The 14,646-nt window shown below is 45.9% G+C and overlaps 1 pseudogene; it reads right to left on the reverse strand.

Annotated features, from left to right (window-relative positions):
- Positions 1–12,929: 12,929 nt before the first annotated feature.
- LOC124657314 lies at positions 12,930–14,441 on the reverse strand (annotated as a pseudogene).
- Positions 14,442–14,646: the final 205 nt, after the last annotated feature.

A 14,646-nucleotide genomic window follows, 5' to 3' on the forward strand; every position in this document is an offset into this window, starting at 1 on the left:
ACGACGATCTTTACCTCAACAAGATGGAACGCCTTTCTTGCTTGTGCTTGCTTGACGAAGTCTTGTAGATTGCTCCCCCATAAACCACCATGGGAGAGCTTCTTCTTCGGCGCATCTTCACATAAACATGACCATGATGTCTACGTTCCCCCTCCTTTCCTGTAGACAGTGTTGGGCCTCCAAGAGTAGAGGTTTGTAGAACAGCAGCAAGTTTCCCTTAAGTGGATACCCAAGGTTTATCGAACTCAGGGAGGAAGAGGTCAAAGATATCCCTCTCATGCAACCCTGCAACCACAAAGCAAGAAGTCTCTTGTGTCCCCAACACACCAAATAGGTGCACTAGTTCGGCGAAGAGATAGTGAAATACGGGTGGTATGAATAAGTATGAGCGAGTAGCAACGGTGCTAGAAAAGTGCTTGGCGCGTAGTTGATGGTGGTGGTATTGCGAGCAGTAGTAACGCGATAGAAACGATAAACAAGCGAGTAGTAACTCAGCAGTAGTAACGCAAGTAGTAGTAAACAAGCTGTAGTAACTCAGCAGTATTTAGGAACAAGGCCTAGGGATTACACTTTCACTAGTGGACACTCTCAACATCGATCACATAACAGTAACGGATAAATGCATACTCTACACTTTTGTTGGATGATGAACACATTGCGTAGGATTACACGAACCCTCAATGCCGGAGTTAACAAGCTCCACAATAATGCTCATGTTTAAGTAACCTTTAGTGTAAGATAGATCAACGCTACTAAACCAAGTACTAGCATAGCATGCACACTTGTCACCTTCATGCATATGTAGGAGGAATAGATCACATCAATATTATCATAGCAATAGTTAACTCCATAATCTACAAGAGATCATGATCATAGCATAAACCAAGTACTAACACGGTGCACGCATCGTCACCTTTGCACACATGCGGGAGGAATAAAACTACTTTAATAACATCACTAGAGTAGCACATAGATGAATTGTGATACAAACTCATATGAATCTCAATCATGTAAAGCAGCTCATGAGATTATTGTATTGAGATACATGGGAGAGAGATGAACCACATAGCTACGGCGAAGCCCTCAGCCTCGGGGTGGATTACTCCTCCTCATCATGGAGGCAGCGATGGCGGTGAAGATGGCGGTGAAGACGGCGGTGGAGATGGCTCCGGGGGCAATTCCCCGCTCCAGCAGGGTGCCGAAACAGAGTTCTGTCCCCCGAATTGGAGTTTCGCGATGGCGGCGGCGCCCCTGGAGTCTTTTCGGAGTTTCGTCAATTGGTCTCGCGTTTTTAGGTCGAAAGGGGTTATATAGGCGAAGAGGCGGCGCAGGAGGGCTGACAGGGCGGCCTCACCCTAGGCCGGCGCGGCCAGACCCTGGCCCGCGCGGCCCTATGGTGTGGGGCCCCCCTGGCCCCTCTCCGACTCTTCTTCGGTGTTCTGGAGCCTTCCGGGGAAAATAGGAGGTTTGGCGTTGATTTCGTCCAATTCCGAGAATATTGCCCGAACAGCCTTTCTGGAACCAAAAACAGCAGAAAACAGCAACTGGCCTTTCGGCATCTCGTCAATAGGTTAGTTCCGGAAAACGCATAATAATGACATAAAGTGTGAACAAAACATGTAGATAACATCAATAATGTGGCATGGAACACAAGAAATTATCGATACGTTGGAGACGTATCAGCATCCCCAAGCTTAGTTCTGCTCGTCCCGAGCAGGTAAAACGATAACAAAGATAATTTCTCGGAGTGACATGCCATCATAAACTTGATCATACTATTTGTAAAGCATATGTAGTGAATGCAGCGATCAAAACAATGTATATGACATGGGTAAACAACTGAATCATAAAGCAAAGACTTTTCATGAATAGCACTTCAAGACAAGCATCAATAAGTCTTGCATAAGAGTTAACTCATAAAGTAATAATTCAAAGTAAAGGTATTGAAGCAACACAAAGGAAGATGAAGTTTAAGCGGTTGCTTTCAACCTATAACATGTATATCTCATGGATAATTGTCAATGCAAAGCAATATAACAAATGCAATATGCAAATATGTAAGAATCAATGCACAGTTCACACAAGTGTTTGCTTCTTGAGATGGAGAGAAATAGGTGAACTGACTCAACAATGAAAGTAAAAGAATGGTCCTTCATAGAGGAAAAGCATCGATTGCTATATTTGTGCTAGAGCTTTGATTTTGAAAACATAAAGAGAGCATAAAAATAAAGTTTTGAGAGGTGTATGTTGTTGTCAACGAATGGTAGCGGGTACTCTAACCCCCTTGTCAGACAAACCTTCAAAGAGCGGCTCCCATTTTATTTTATTTTTGGATGGCACTCCTTCCAACCTTTCTTTCACAAACCATGGCTAACCGAATCCTCGGGTGCCCGCCAACAATCTCATACCATGAAGGAGTACCTTTTTATTTTAGTTTTATTATGATGACACTCCTCCCAACCTTTGCTTACACAAGCCATGGCTAACCAGAATCCTTCGGGTGCCGTCCAACAATCACATACCATGGAGGAGTGTCTATTTTTAGTTTGTTAATTTGGGACTGGGAATCCCATTGCCAGCTCTTTTTGCAAAATTATTGGATAAGCGGATGAAGCCACTAGTCCATTGGTGAAAGTTGCCCAACAAGATTGAAAGATAAACACCACATACTTCCTCATGAGCTATAAAACATTGACACAAATAAGAGGTAATAAATTTTGAATTGTTTAAAGGTAGCACTCAAGCAATTTACTTTGGAATGGCGGAGAAATACCATGTAGTAGGTAGGTATGGTGGACACAAATGGCATAGTGTTGGCTCAAGTATTTGGATGCATGAGAAGTATTCCCTCTCGATACAAGGTTTAGGCTAGCAAGGTTATTTGAAACAAACACAAGGATGAACCGGTGCAGCAAAACTCACATAAAAGACATATTGAAAACATTATAAGACTCTACACCGTCTTCCTTGTTGTTCAAACTCAATACTAGAAATTATCTAGACCTTAGAGAAACCAATTATGCAAACCAAATTTTAGCATGCTCTATGTATTTCTTCACTAATAGGTGCAAAGTATATGATGCAAGAGCTTAAACATGAGCACAACAATTGCCAAGTATCACATTACCCAAGACATTATAGCAATTACTACATGTATCATTTTCCAATTCCAACCATATAACAATTTAACGAAGAGGAAATTTCGCCATGAATATTATGAGCTAAGAACACATGTGTTCATACGAACCAGCGGAGCGTGTCTCTCTCCACACAAGCATGATGTAATCCAATTTATTCAAACACAAACAAAAACAAAAGCAAACAAACAGACGCTCCAAGAAAAAGCACATAAGATGTGATGGAATAAAAATATAGTTTCAGGGGAGGAACTCGATAATGTTGTCGATGAAGAAGGGGATGCCTTGGGCATCCCCAAGCTTAGACGCTTGAGTCTTCTTGATATATGCAGGGGTGAACCACCGGATGCATCCCCATGCTTAGAGCTTTCACTCTCCTTGATCATAGTATATCATCCTCCTCTCTTGACCCTTGAAAACTTCCTCCACACCAAACTCGAAACAACTCATTAGAGGGTTAGTGGACAATAAAAATTAACATGTTCAGAGGTGACACAATCATTCTTAACACTTCTGGACATTGCATAAAGCTACTGGACATTAATGGATCAAAGAAATTCATCCAACATAGCAAAAGAGGCAATGCGAAATAAAAGGCAGAATCTGTCAAAACAGAACAGTCCGTAAAGATGGATTTTATTAGGCCACCAGACTTGCTCAAATGAAAATGCTCAAATTGAATGAAAGTTGCGTACATATCTGAGGATCACTCACGTAAATTGGCATAATTTTCTGAGTTACCTACAGAGAATTTTTCCCAGATTCGTGACAGCAAAGAAATCTGTTTCTGCGCAGTAATCCAAATCTAGTACTTACTTTACTATCAAAGACTTTACTTGGCACAACAAAACACAAAACTAAGATAAGGAGAGGTTGCTACAGTAGTAAACAACTTCCAAGACACAAAATAAAAACAAAGTACTGTAGCAAAATAACACATGGGTTATCTCCCAAGAAGTTGCTTTCTTTATAGCCATTAAGATGGGCTCAAGCAGTTTTAATGATGCACTCGCAAGAAATAGTAGTTGAAGCAAAAGAGAGCATCAAGAGGCAAATTCAAAACACATTTAAGTCTAACATGCTTCCTATGCATAGGAATCTTGTAAATAAACAAGTTCATGAGGAGCAAAGTAACAAGCATAGGAAGATAAAACAAGTATAGCTTCAAAAATTTCAGCACATAGAGAGGTGTTTTAGTAACATGAAAATTTCTACAACCATATTTTCCTCTCTCATAATAACTTTCAGTAGCATCATGAGCAAACTCAACAATATAACTATCACATAAAGCATTCTTATCATGAGTCTCATGCATAAAATTATTACTCTCCACATAGGCATAATCAATTTTATTAGTTGTAGTGGGAGCAAATTCAACAAAGTAGCTATCATTATTATTCTCATCAAGTGTAGGAGGCATAGTATAATCACAACAAAATTCACTATCCATAGTAGGTTGTACCAAAAGACCACTATTATTATCATCACAAATAGGAGGCAAAGTATCATCAAAGAAAATTTTCTCCTCAATGCTTGGGGGACTAAAAATATCATGAAAACCAGCTTCCCCAAGCTTAGAACTTTCTATATTATTGTCAACAATGGTGTTCAAAGCGTTCATACTAATATTACTACCGAGCATGCAAATAAGATTTCATAGGTTTTTTAATTTTCGCATCAAACAATCCATGTTTTAAATCAGGAAATAGAATAAGAAGCTCACTCTTGTACATTATGCCAAACTAGTGTAAACAAGAAACAACAAGATGCAATTGCAGGATCTAAAGGAAATAGCTTTGAGCACACACACAACGGCGCCGGAAAAGTGCTTTACCTGGGACCGTAGTATGAGTGCCTTTTTACCTTTCCTCCCCGGCAACGGCGCCAGAAAAGTGCTTGATGTCTACGTTCCCCTCCTTTCCTCGTAGACGGTGTTGGGCCTCCAAGAGTAGAGGTTTGTAGAACAAGCAGCAAGTTTCCCTTAAGTGGATACCCAAGGTTTATCGAACTCGGGGAGGAAGAGGTCAAAGATATCCCTCTCATGCAACCCTGCAACCACAAAGCAAGAAGTCTCTTGTGTCCCCAACACACCAAATAGGTGCACTAGTTCGGCGAAGAGATAGTGAAATACAGGTGGTATGAATAAGTATGAGCAGTAGCAACGGTGCTAGAAAAGTGCTTGGCGCGTAGTTGATGGTGGTGGTATTGCAGCAGTAGTAACGCAGTAAAACAGTAAACAAGCAGTAGTAACTCGCACAGTAGTAACGCAAGTAGTAGTAAACAAGCCGTAGTAACTCAGCGGTATTTAGGAACAAGGCCTAGGGATTACACTTTCACTAGTGGACACTCTCAACATCGATCACATAACGGAACGGATAAATGCATACTCTACACTTTTGTTGGATGATGAACACATTGCGTAGGATTACACGAACCCTCAATGCCGGAGTTAACAAGCTCCACAATAATGCTCATGTTTAAGTAACCTTTAGTGTAAGATAGATCAACGCTACTAAACCAAGTACTAGCATAGCATGCACACTGTCACCTTCATGCATATGTAGGAGGAATAGATCACATCAATATTATCATAGCAATAGTTAACTCCATAATCTACAAGAGATCATGATCATAGCATAAACCAAGTACTAACACGGTGCACGCACTGTCACCTTTGCACACATGCAGGAGGAATAAAACTACTTTAATAACATCACTAGAGTAGCACATAGATGAATTGTGATACAAACTCATATGAATCTCAATCATGTAAAGCAGCTCATGAGATTATTGTATTGAGATACATGGGAGAGAGATGAACCACATAGCTACAGCGAAGCCCTCAGCCTCGGGGGTGGATTACTCCCTCCTCATCATGGAGGCAGCGATGGCGGTGAAGATGGCGGTGAAGACGGCGGTGGAGATGGCTCCGGGGGCAATTCCCCGTCCCGGCAGGGTGCCGAAACGAGTTCGCCCCCGAATTGGAGTTTCGCGATGGCGGCGGCGCCCCTGGAGTCTTTCTGGAGTTTCGTCAATTGGTACTGCGTTTTTAGGTCGAAAGGGGTTATATAGGCGAAGAGGCGGCGCAGGAGGGCTGACAGGGCGGCCTCACCCTAGGCCGGCGCGGCCAGACCCTGGCCCGGCGGCCCTATGGTGTGGGGCCCCCCGGCCCCTCTCCGACTCTTCTTCGGTGTTCGGAGCCTTCCGGGAAAATAGGAGGTTTGGCGTTGATTTCGTCCAATTCCGAGAATATTGCCCGAACAGCCTTTCCGGAACCAAAAACAGCTAGAACAACGAACCGGCCTTTCGGCATCTCGTCAATAGGTTAGTTCCGGAAAACGCATAATAATGACATAAAGTGTGAACAAAACATGTAGATAACATCAATAATGTGGCATGGAACACAAGAAATTATCGATACGTTGGAGACGTATCAGACCACCATGTGGATTGCTCCCCCATAATCCACCATGGGAGAGCTTCTTCTTCGGCGCATCTTCACATATCCATGATCACCATATGGATGGCAAGACTCAAGCAAAGGATCTCTTCGAGATGGCTCATCTTGAACTTGCACATCATTTCTTCATTCTTCATCATGTTGATGTCTTGAAGTAACTTGAGGGCTCACTTCATCTTCATCTTCAAGACATACTTGACACTTGATATCCTTCATCAATTTCTTCTTATTGCAACCTTGAAGCCAACATATGGTTCAAGAATTGCCTATGGACAACTCCTACAAATATAACTCAATGCAAATATTAGTCCATAGGGATTGTCATTAATTACCAAAACCACACATGGGGGCTCCATGCACTTTCAGCAGAAAGTGTGTATCAAGTATTATCAAGATATAAAGCTTCAACATCAATATGTATCTTAGATGCTCCATCATCCATAGTGGTGCTAAGGGCTTTGTCAATTTTAGGCCTATAATAGTTTTTTTGGCTTAGGCACTTTAGAGACATACATGAACTTTTGCTCCTTACCCACATAGGCTTTCTCCTTAAACTTAAGAGAAGAAAAAGTTGAACCCAAGGTTCCCATAGCTTCTTCAAGTTCACTAATCCTATGGGTTCGATTATCATGAATAGCACAAGTTTCTAAAACAACAATTCTCTCATTAATTCCACCTAGAAATTTATCTAGTTTATCAGTGCTATTAAGTAATATTCCCAATTTAGTCTCAATACTTGGAAGATCTTTCTCTATGGCCTCCAACTTTTTCATGACATCTTCAAAAGAGATTTCAATTTTAGCTTCATTAACAGGTGGTATTCCAACTAGACTCTCAATAATGCAACTAGCTTCTAAAGCAGGAGTGCCTAGGAAATTACCTCCCGCAAGAGTATCAAGAACATACCTATTCCAGCTAGAGATACCAACATAAAAGTTCCTAAGTAGTATAATAGTGGAGTGTTTCTTAATGCACCTATGATGAGCATCGCTAATTCTATACCAAGCATCTTTAAAACTTTCTCCCCCTTGTTGCCTAAATGAACGAACTTCAACTTCCGAATTACTCATTTTTAGCAGTAGTAAATAAAGCAAACTAAATAAAGTAAATGCAAGTAACTAATTTTTTGTGTGTTTTTAATATGGAGAACAAGACAGTAAATAAAGTAAATCTAGCAACTAATTTTTTTGTGTTTTTGATATAAAAAGCAAACAAAGCAGTAAATAAAATAAAGCAAGACAAAAACAAAGTAAAGAGATTGGAAGTGGAGACTCCCCTTGCAGCGTGTCTTGATCTCCCCGGCAACGGCGCCAGAAAAAGAGCTTGATGCGTGCAATCGACACGTCCGTTGGGAACCCCAAGAGGAAGGTGTGATGCGTACAGTAGCAAGTTTTCCCTCAGAAAGAAACCAAGGTTTATCGAACCAGTAGGAGCCAAGAAGCACGTTGAAGGTTCATGGCGGAGGAGTGTAGTGCGGCGCAACACCAGGGATTCCGGTGCCAACGTGGAATCTGCACAACACAATCACAAAACTTTGCCCCAACGTAACAGTGAGGTTGTTAATCTCACCGGCTTGCTGTAAACAAATGATTAGATGTATAGTGTGGAAGATGATGATTGTTTGCGAAGAACAGTAAAGAACAAGTATTGCAGTAGATTGTATTTCAGATGTAAAGAATAGGACCGGGGTCCACAGTTCACTAGTGGTGTGTCTCCCATAAGATAGCAGATGTTGGGTGAACAAATTACAGTTGGGCAATTGACAAATAAAGAAGGCATAACAATGCACATACATATATCATGATGAGTACTATGAGATTTAATCAGGGCATTACGACAAAGTACATAGACCGCTATCCCAGCATGCATCTATGCCTAAAAAGTCCACCTTCAGGTTATCACCCGAACCCCTTCCAGTATTAAGTTGTAAACAACAGACAATTGCATTAAGTATGGTGCGTAATGTAATCAACACAAATATCCTTAGATAAAGCATCGATGTTTTATCCCTAGTGGCAACAACACATCCACAATCTTAGAACTTTTCATCACTCGTCCCGCATTTAATGGAGGCATAAACCCACTATCGAGCATAAATACTCCCTCTTGGAGTCACAAGTATCAACTTGGCCGGAGCCTCTACTAGCAACGGAGAGCATGCAAGAACATAAATAACATATATGATAGATTGATAATCAACTTGACATAGTATTCAATATTCATCGGATCCCAACAAACACAACATGAAGGATTACAAATAGATGATCTTGATCATGATAGGCAGCTCACAAGATCTAACATGATAGCACAATGAGGAGAAGACAACCATCTAGCTACTGCAATGGACCCATAGTCCAGGGGTGAACTACTCACACATCGATCCGGAGGCGATCATGGCGATGAAGAGACCTCCGGGAGATGATTCCCCTCTCTGGCAGGGTGCCGGAGGCGATCTCCTGAATCCCCGAGATGGGATTGGCGGCGGCGGCGTCTCTGGAAGGTTTTCCGTATCGTGGCTCTCGCATCGGGGGTTTCGCGACGAAGACCTTAAGTAGGCGGAAGGGCAGAGTCGGGAGGGTCACGGGGGCCCCACACAACAGGGCCGCGCGGGCCCCTTGCAGGCCGCGCCGCCCTACTGTGGCGGCGCCCCGTGGCCCCACTTCGTTTCCTCTTCGGACTTTTGGAAGCTTCGTGGAAAAATAGGCCCCTGGGCGTTGATTTCGTCCAATTCCGAGAATATTTCCTTACTAGGATTTCTGAAACCAAAAACAGCAGAAAACGAACAATCGGCTCTTCGGCATCTCGTCAATAGGTTAGTGCCGGAAAATGCATAATAATGACATATAACGTGTATAAAACATGTGAGTATCATTATAAAAGTAGCATGGAACATAAGAAATTATAGATACGTTTGGGACGTATCAATCCCCGCCGCAGCAGGCTTAGGGGACAGCGAGGGGAGTGGGTGAGGTGGGGGAAGAGGCGGAGGCGGCGGCGGCAGCGGCGGGGGTTAGAGGTTGCCCCCCGCGGTCGCCCAGAGGAGACGACGCGGGGGGTACGGGGGGTCCCCGCCGTCGGTAAGTAGATGCAGAACACTTTGTTAACTGAAAATTGCACTCAGGGACTGACAGCTGCTTGCTCAGACTGCATCAACGAGGCTCCTATGGAGGCGAACTCAGGCACGAAAACAAATTCCCCAGTCAAATAGTTCAGATTTGCCGCGCCCCAAATGCCAGCCCTATGCCGCTCTCGCCACCACTCCGCCTCCTCCTCTCCTCCCGCCGCCGGCCGCTCGCCCCGCGCCACCGCCTCCTATCTGCCTCCGCCGCCACCGCTGCCACCCCGACTCCCTCAAGCGACCGCGCCGCCCAACTCGCCTTCGCCGTCCACGGCTCGGCCGCGGCCAAGAACTTCCCGCACGCCATCCGTTTGACGAAATCCCTCGTCCAGGCATCCTCACCCAGCGCGCGCCCGGGCGCCGCGGCCTTCGCCGCGCTCGCGTCCACCTCCAGCTGCCCGGCCCCTGCGCTCGGCGTGCTCGTCATTGCTCTCTCCCAGATGGCGCTCCACGACGAGGCGCTGTCCGTGTTCCACCGCCTGCCGGTGCTGCCGGCGTTGCCCGCGTGCAACGCGATCCTCGATGTGCTCGCGAAAGCACACAAGTTCGACCGCGTCTGGAAGCTGTTCGATGAAATGCTACGCCGGGGGATGGCGCCCAGCGTGGTGACGTACAACACGCTCATCAACGCTTGCCGGCACGAGGGTGCCGTGACGAAGGCTTGGGAGGTCTGGAATCAGATGGTGGCGAGACGGATTGATCCGAATGTGGTCACCTACTCGACGATGATTTGTGCGCTTTGCGAAGAGGGCTGCATCGGCGAGGCTGAGCGGCTGTTCTTTGCCATGAAGGAAACAGGGATGCAGCCTAACCATTACACATACAATGCACTGATGAGCAGCCACTGCAAGGTTGATGGTGCCAACCGGGCACTTGCGCTGTACCAGGAACTGCTGAAGAGTGGCCTTGTTCCCAATGCGGTGATCTTTACAACACTGATTGACGGTTTCTTCCAGGCGGGCAGAATAAGTGATGCGAAAAATACTTTTCTTGACATGCACAGGTATGGAGTTGCTCCCACTGTGCCCGTGTACAACAGTTTGATCGATGGAGCTTTCAGGTCTGGTGATGCACAAGAAGCATTAACGGTTTACCAGGACATGAATCGCCTAGGTTTGCGCCCAGATGAGTTCACCTGCAGCATAGTTGTAAGAGGCCTCTGTGATGGAGGTCAAGTGCAGGTAGCGGCCAGGTTTCTTGAAATCTTGCAGCAATCTGGTGTTTACCTTAATGCTGCTGCATACAACGCACTAATTGATGAGTACTGCAAGGATGGAAATCTAGAGGAAGCCCTGGCAACATGCACAAAAATGAGCGAGCTTGGAATTGTGCCCAATGTGGTGACATACACCTCCTTGATAGATGGACATTCGAAGAAAGGAAAGATGGAAGTAGCGATGGCTATATACACAGAGATGATAGCCAAAGGGGTTGAACCTAATGTTTTGACATATACGGCTCTGATTCATGGCCATGCCAAGGATGGTGACATTGATGCTGCGTTTAGGTTACAGAAGGAGATGACGGGGAAAGGCATTTCTCCCAATTCAATCACAGTGTCGGTTCTTGTTGATGGTCTGTGCAGAGAGAATAGGGTTCAAGATGCAGTCACTATCGTCTTAAAGTACTCAGGGCAGAAGAAGCATGGTGACATTCATTCCTGTTTTTCGAACTCTACAACTGAGGAACGCCATTCAATCCCAAACAGTGTGACATATATGACCCTGATATATGGTCTTTATCTAGATGGCCAATACCATGAATCTGGTAAGTTCTTCGCTTGCATGAGAGAATCTGGTATGGTGCCTGATAGCTTCACTTACTCACTACTGATTCGGGGACAATGCATGCTTGGCTATGTCTTAAATGCCATGATGCTCTATGCTGATATGGTCAAGATCGGTGTTAAGCCCATGAGATATGCCACAGTCTGCCCTGATATTTGGTCAAGGGATTCACCAAATGGTCTCAAAACTCAAACGTGAGTGTTGGCTCATCTGGCTAGATTGAAGACTTCAGAGCAATTTCACACAAGCTCAGTTCACAGATTCTGAGCCTAGTGAATTGTTGATTCATTAGAATGACAAACCATCCTTTGGGATTATATTGAAAGCTCACCATCTCAATAGCCTCCTTCTCAAGGCAGATGAGTTCCAAAGAAGAAATTGTTAGATAAACTGAACCTCCTTCTGAAGCTAGCTGAGGCAGCCTGGCTTCCCCCAACTACACAGCAAGCGACGGTGGCGGAAAAGCTAAGCCCGACTTAAAAATCAAGTTCTTTTTGGCTGGAGCTTAATTTCTAAGTTAAGCTGGTTCATAAGCTGAAAAGAACTGGCCCTTATTGGCTGGCAAGGGCATCATTTGTTACTACCAGCTCTGTAACGAAAATAAGGGAAATCCTGACCCTTATTGAATGTGTCGATGACATGCTGATTAACAAGAGCTGCTGAAGATTATTGACGCTTTATCTAAAAGAAGATGATTGTGATGAGAGAACAAAGCATGTGATTTGAAGCCTAGCTGTAGCAAATGTCAAAATTATGACATAGCACGCTAAACCGCTTTTGTTCTGGTTGATATATCATTCTTCTTGTGCTTTGAGGTACGTGAGCTCGGAGTAGAGACGTTGATGCAAGTATGCAGCACATGTTAAACTAGGATTACAATGAGCATTCTGATCCATATCACTTTAGTCATAGATAATTATACAGCTTTGCTGCTGATAGTAATTTGTTGCCTCAAGCGAGAATGCGAGCTGTGAAGATGCTTTCTTTGTATTTATGCAATTATTAACCAGGCTGTGCACCTAATAGAAATATGATAATGGTGATTTTGTTTCTATTTCTACATAATTTTTTTGATTATGGCACCACATGTTGGTTTTTAACCGTGCTTGTTTACTATGTGTGAATCCATCCTTTTTTCATTAGTCTAGTATTGCAAAAAGGCATGTTACAAAAGCTGTCTCTAGGACTCCCAGAAGATAATTTCACCATTCTCGCCAAAAAATCCAAGATCCTTGAGGCTCCTTTCCTAGTTTCCTGGTAGTACTCAAGGTCAGCTAATTCTTCTCCTTAAAGATACACTTTTCCTAGTAAACAGCTACTAACATGCAACCATATGCAAACATTTAGGTGAGATGGCATGACATTAAATCAGGAGAAAGGTGATTGTGGTAACTATGTTACCGCAAAAATAAGATGAGTCTACAAGCTAATACAAATAACTTGATATGATACCACACAAATGTTACTATCCACACAAAGTGGCATAGATCTAATCTATGTTTCTCCCTATTATGACAAGCCTTACGGAACGGAGAGTACAACTTAGCAATTGGCTTGTAACAGATGATACCATCGCACAAGTTTTCTGATGAGCTGGTCACATCGGCATGCTCACGGCGTCCATGAACTCCTCATCGGCAACAAGCCTCTGCAGCGCGTCCGGCGTGATGCACACCTCCAGCGACATGCTACCTCCCCGCTCGGGCCCCTCAAACACCGTCGCCTTCCCGTCGATTTTGTTCCCGCAGCCGCTCCTCACGGCGACTGGCTTCCCCCACCCGAAGTTGTTCCCAAACACGTCGAAACGTGGCGAACTCCCGGTGGTGACCGCGGCACCTCCCAAGGATTTCGCCCCCGCGTAGAGGAATTCCGGCTCCTTGGTCCAGCGATCCAGCCATTCCGCCATGCCAGCCTCGTCGAATGACGCCACCACGCGGTTCAGTTGCCACGCCGTCCAGCCTAGCCCACTGTCCAGGATTTCGCCGACGGTGGAGCTCGCCTTGGCGACCACCACGGCGTTGCCCATGTAAGCCTGTGGTATCCCCTTCACACGCCCTCGGCATCCGATGAGCAGAGAGTAAGACGTCCCCTGCCCCGGCGGGAGGCGCCGAGCACGGGACACCGCCCGCCAAAGGTGCGCCAGCAGGGCCTGGAGCGAGGAGATGGTGACGGCGGCGGGAGTTTCGCTGTTCGCCCTGGCCTTGAGCTTCTGGATGCTCGCTGCGGAGAAGGCGAAGAAGCATTCCTGTACCGCCGGACGCTCGAGCCGCAGGACGACATCCTGCAGCTTGCTGAACGGCAGGATGATCGGCACGGGGCTGGTGTCCATGAAGAACCTCTGGTGCACCGGCGCCGGCGTCGACACCTCGACGCCACCTCGGCTGATCTCTGACCAGGTGTTGAAGAACTCCCAGAAGGCGGTGCCGTCGCCCACGGAGTGGTTGAGCGACATGCCGATGAAGATGCCGTCGGTGAGCTCGGTGACCTGCGCCGACAGCACAGGCAGCGACTCCGTGGCGGCGTCCGCGCCGAGCACATGGTTGAGCGGGAAGAACGCCCACACCACCGAAGGGGTGTGTATCGAGCCGGCGATGTCCGCCACGGCCACACCGGGGGGCCGCCGCGTGGATGAACTCGGCGCCTTCTCCCGTGCACTTGAGCAGGACGGCCGTGGTCCCGCCGTCGTGATGCTCCACGACGAGCCGGCCGGCGAAGGGGTAGAACTTGCCCAAGGCGCGCGCGAAAGAAGACGCGAGGGTGTCGACAACCACTCCGCCGGCGGGCGGCTTGGGCAGGAGTATACCCTTCTGGATATAGTCCACGGTGATGAGGCAGAGGTCCCAGGGCGTGAGATGGATGTTCACAGCCTCCTCCGAGAACGACGGCGGCGGCTTGATCATCCGCCGAGAAACGATCCGGACAAGGTCCGCCGCGCCTGCTCCCATATGATCTTTGCTGCTCATCTCGATCTCTTGTTTTTGGAGGCTGTATGAGTCACAGAGCTGCTGCTAAAATGAACAGCAGACGCTGAGCCGACGAGTTGGAGAGTTGCCACTGAGCAGTCACGTGAAAGATTTCATGGGCATGCCAACAAATATGTCTTGCTGAGAGGTACAGCGCACTTGTCTTCTACTAGTTGGCATT

This window comes from Lolium rigidum, chromosome 5 (genome assembly GCF_022539505.1).
Source record: "Lolium rigidum isolate FL_2022 chromosome 5, APGP_CSIRO_Lrig_0.1, whole genome shotgun sequence".
In the NCBI taxonomy this organism is placed as follows: Eukaryota; Viridiplantae; Streptophyta; class Magnoliopsida; order Poales; family Poaceae; genus Lolium; species Lolium rigidum.